The sequence below is a fragment of the Eptatretus burgeri genome, chromosome 9, assembly GCF_056783735.1.
Source record: "Eptatretus burgeri isolate ZD-2024b chromosome 9, Ebu_testis_v1, whole genome shotgun sequence".
Taxonomy (NCBI): Eukaryota; Metazoa; Chordata; class Myxini; order Myxiniformes; family Myxinidae; genus Eptatretus; species Eptatretus burgeri.
This window is the reverse complement of record NC_140969.1, coordinates 84,115,209-84,120,208: the sequence shown is the minus strand read 5'-3', so window position 1 is coordinate 84,120,208 and position 5,000 is coordinate 84,115,209. Positions and strand designations below refer to the sequence as shown.

The window sequence follows — 5,000 nt, the reverse complement described above, 5'->3', positions numbered from 1 at the left end:
TCGTCATTGACCAAGTGAGGACCCTGCTGATGCAGGATCGTCGAATCACGATCAGAGAACTTGCAGACGAGGCGGGCGTCAGCATTGGATCCGTTCATTCCATTGTGACTGAGGATTTGGGCTTAAGGAGAATCTCAGCGAAGTTTGTGCCAAAGCTTCTTACGATCGAGCAGAAGCAACTCCGTATGGAGGTCGCACAGGACATGCTGGAGACTGAACAGCGATCCCAACTTCTTCAATACAGTGATCACTGGGCGATGAGACCACAGTAATCCGTCATTTTGTCAAAAACGAAAATCCGACAGCGCTCACTTACACTTCCTCACTCATCGGCGGTCTGTCGGCGACTGACAGCTTCTGCAGGCGGGAAAATATTCACGCATACAGATTAGGATCGCCTACATACGTGCACCAAACCACGCCTCCCAAGCTTCATTTGTTTAGGCACGAAAAATTAAGGTTGGATATTTTTTGAACACACCTCGTATATATGTATATATATATATATATATATATATATATATATATATATATATATATATATATATATATATATATATATATATATATTTTATAAATATATTTAGATATATATATATTTTTATATATACGTATGTGTGTATATATATATATATATATATATATGTATGTGTATATTTTTATATATGTATTTATGAATATATATGTATGTGTATATATGCTTATTTATATATATATATATATGTATATATATATGTATAGATATATAGATATATTATGTATGTTTATATGTAAATACGTGTATGTATATATATTTGTATATTTTTATATATATATATATATATATATATATATATATATATATATATATATATATATATATATATATATATATTTGTATGTTTCTGTTTATTTTTTTTTTTATATTGATATATATTTATATATATATATATATATATTTTTATATATATTTATATATATATATATATATATATATATATATATACATATATATACATATACATATATATATATACATATACATATATATTGTTGTGGTTGAGGAAATTCGCAAACCACCATTCAGGTCCCGTAGGTGAGATATCTCTGTAAGTACATGTGTAGTTAGCCCCAAACCCGTTGTTTAGAGGGAATAAATGTGATTCATTCGGGCTGCGACCCTTTAAGATAGCCGTTTTTCTGTTCTATCTTTATTTTGAACCAACCACGTCTCAACCGCCATTACACAACAACCACCAACCGCAACGCCGCTTCACAACAACAACAACGCCAACAGCCACGACCTTTACCTTCACAGCTCGCTCTCGCAACCATCGCATCACCGCCATTCCAAGCGTCACCGTGGCCAGGGACCGCCACTTTAGACCCTCCACCACCTTCGCCTCTCCTTCTGCGGCCATTCCCGCACCGCTTGTGGGCACCGAGCGTCAGGCTGTCCTGGACTCGTACAGGGCGCGCGCTGAGCCACGGGTACAAAGTGTGGCCTTTCCGAGGAGAGGTCGGATCAGGAATGATACACGCCCACTTCTGTTCCGTCCTATCAGCAAGCGCGTGGCGATTTGGCCCCGCCTCCAGGCGCGTCGGAGTGGAATCGATATATGCAAATTCGAGGATCAGGGGAGGTTCACGCCCACTTTTCCTCCGTCCATGGACGAGCGTGGCTCCGCCCCCGAGCTCATCCTGATCCGGAAATTTGCATATGGGTTCTCCTGCCGTACTATAAAGCGCCGAGCGCGGGGCGAATTCAGTCAGTTTGTGTTTTGGGCTCGGGCGAGTTGGAGAGGTGTGGCGGCGGCGGAGTGTGGCAGCAGCAGTCAAGACGGGTCTGGAGGAGAGTCAGTCTTTCGGGGTTCGGAGCCTGTCGGGGAGCTGCAGAGAGGGAAAGTCGGGAGCGCGGTCGAGGTCGCAGTGGAGTCGCTCATCGCGGGACCCAAGCAAGCCAGCTATCCTCTTTCCCCAGAGCATCAACAACCTCCCCCCCCCTGTTTCCCCCCACGCTGATATAGTGCGAAAAGGGGGCCCCGTTCCCACCCCATTCCAAGCAGTGCCAACGAAACCCGCGGAGGAGCGCGGAGTCGGGGCACCGCCGCCATATTTGCGGCTCATCACAAGACGGGTGGGCTCCACCCGGTCTCGCGCCCACAGCCCCGTCTGCCCCCTTGTCGTTGAAGGTGGCCCTTTTCTTTTGCTTTTGAGTATATGTGTTGTCGGCGCCGTCTGTCAAGTAAAACTGTGTAAGTGTTGCCGTGTGCTCGCGTAGTCGGTAGTAGATCTGCATTGTTGTGTTTCTTTTGTTGCAATTGCTTTTGGTGCATAATTGTTGTAATTGTATATGTGTGCTATCCGTGTGCCGCGGAATAAATGTGCCTCATGTTGAATTGTTTTTCCCGTTTCGCTTCGTCTTTTCTTTAATTGAATCTCCATCTTACCTCACGTAAAGGGTTGGTAGTGGACTAAATACGCCCGATAATTAATCGCAACCATCGAGGTTGACGATAACACCGCTCGGTTATCCCGATAGTACGGAACGGGTCGCTTAAAGTGGCCCGAGTCCGGAGTCGACCTGCGGCGAGGTGCGATCGCCCGGTCTACCCTCCGTGTGGGTACTTGGGTAGGAGAAATTTGGCGAACAACCCTATCCCACGCGGGGGGCCGATTGGCACGATCATGGTGAGGCCGACGTGCCGCAATTCGAGTTACGTGGCCGCTCGCACGCCGGCGGGCGCGAATACGCAACAATATATATATATATATACATATTTATATATGTATATATTGTGAATTCGCGCCCCGCCGGCGTGCGAACGACCGCTTGTAACCAATCGCGGCCGCTTCGCCCACCGAACGTGCAATTCAGTCGTGACCCTCTCGGAACAACGCTGGGAGCGAGTCACGGGTGGGGGTTTAACCTCACCACAACTCAGTCCGCATTCAACCTGCGCGAAATAGGGTCCGATCGCCGAATGGTCGATTTACCTCAGTACCCGCGTGGATAACGTACCAAGGAGTTGTACCACGCCACAGGTCGACTCCGGACACGAACCGCTTAAGCGGCTCATTCTGTGCTGCAGTGATAACCGAGCGGAGTTATCGTCGACCTTGACGGTTCAGATTATTTACCGGGCGTTTTAAATCCACTACCAATCCCTTTCGTGATGCAAGATGGAGATTCAATAAAAGGAAAAGACGAAGCAAAACGGGGAACAATCGGACAAGCACATTTATTTATGGAAGCACGGAAAGCACGTATATTACAGTAAAACAAAGGAACAAAAGCTATACACGTATACGTTTATGCAAAGAAAAACACAAGCAAAGAACCAACGCAGATGTACAACCGAATAAGGCAATTCACACGGCAACACTTAAAACGGTTCTACTTCTCAAGACTTGCGCCACCCACGGACATTTACACAAAACCCCAAAAGAAAAGGAAGTCCCGACTTCCCTGAGCGCGTCGTCCAGCTCTTTGCGACCGCAACTCCGAGTCCCTCCGGCGTGGTCCACTGGGCTCGTGCCTCGCGCCTGCACGTGACATCCGCCCGACAGCTCGGACGGGGTTTTGGGGGAATGGGCCGGGTTTTCGCCGCTATCTCGGTGCGGACGGGGGGGGGGGAGTGGCGGGGGAGGGGGGAATGGCAGGCGCTCCGTCCCACAAGTGGGGTCTCGGGACTGCACCGGCTCCGATCGACCCTCCGACCAGGAACAATGACCAGGGACCAGGTTCGACGACCCGTGGCAATTCGACAACCTGCGCCAATTCGACGACCTTCACCCAACCACGACCAGACCCGAACGAACGAACAGAACCTCAACCTCTTCCTCCGAACGAACGAACCATAAGCAGGGACTCTCCAACAACTCGCGTCAATTCTCATTCAGGGACAAGGGACCAGCGACTCTCGACAACTCTCATTCAGGGTCAAGGGACTCTCCAACCACTCTCGACAATTCTCTTTCAGGGACCAGGAACTCTCCAACCACTCTCGACAATTCTCATTGCCCCGCCCCGTTCTTGGCTCCTCCTCCCTTCGAGACGCTTCCAGAAAATGCCTCGAAGGGGGGCGTTCCTCTCCCCCGGCCGCGTCACACCGCGCATCCGCCAATCGGGAGAGGACGTGCCACCCCCTCCCCCTTTCTCACCAAGCGCGGGGAAAATGGCGGGAAAACCCCACAGGCGTTGTTGGTTTTCTTCTCCATGCGCAGTACGACGAGGGAAGGAAGATTCGGGCGGGAGATATTTAAGCGGGAGTTTTGGGCGGGAGATGCCCCTTCGCACCCTTGTTGCTGCTTCCACTCCGCTCCTTTTATCCGTCCCGTGGAGACCGTGACTGCACGGTGCTCGTTGAATGGCGAGTGGTGAAGATGGTGGTAGTGTAGTTGTGGAAGGTGGCGTCGTGGTGTGAATGTCGTGATTGTTGGCGTCGTGTAGTGAATGGCGTGATCGTTGAGATGTTGGTTGTGGCGATGTTCGTTGTTGTTCTTGCACTAAAACAACGACAGCAAAATAAAAATGACTATCTCAAAGAGTCGCAGCCTGAATGAATCACACATATTCCCTCTAAACAACGGGTTTGGGCTAACTACACATGAACTTACCGATTTTTCTCACCTGAGGACCCTTTATGGTGTATTGCGAATTTCCACAGCCGTAACAATATATATGTATTTATGTATGTGTGTATATATATATTTATATTTATATATATGTATGTATATGAAGACCACAAGGGGAAAACCAGAGATGTCAGGATAAGTCAATTTTGAAGCAACTGAAAAACAAAGTTTCAAGACTTTGGTGGACTGTTTAATAACTGTCATATAGATTTCTTTTCCAGTAAAAGGAAGAGTGATCATTGGCCGATCAAATTAAGCATGTAGCATTTGCCAAGCTACTGTGTTATTTAATTTAATAGCAAAGAACGAATCAATGTTGCAAACTGACATCACTGGTTATTCCCTTGTTTAATAATTGCCATGCAATTTTAACCCAGGATGTG

General features: G+C 47.5%; 2 protein-coding genes across 2 annotated transcripts in view; both read left to right on the top strand.

Moving 5' to 3' along the window:
- The window catches only part of LOC147020486 (RNA-binding protein 25-like), a 146,633-nt gene that overhangs the window by 85,392 nt on the left and 56,241 nt on the right, over positions 1 to 5,000 (top strand). The window lies entirely within an intron of this gene.
- Positions 4,713 to 5,000, top strand: part of LOC147020485 (uncharacterized) — a 77,351-nt gene continuing 77,063 nt past the window's right edge. Inside the window, exon 1 of the mRNA XM_085895867.1 lies at positions 4,713 to 4,877. The gene's annotated coding sequence lies outside the window, so the exon portion shown is untranslated. The remainder of the gene's footprint in view (positions 4,878 to 5,000) is intronic.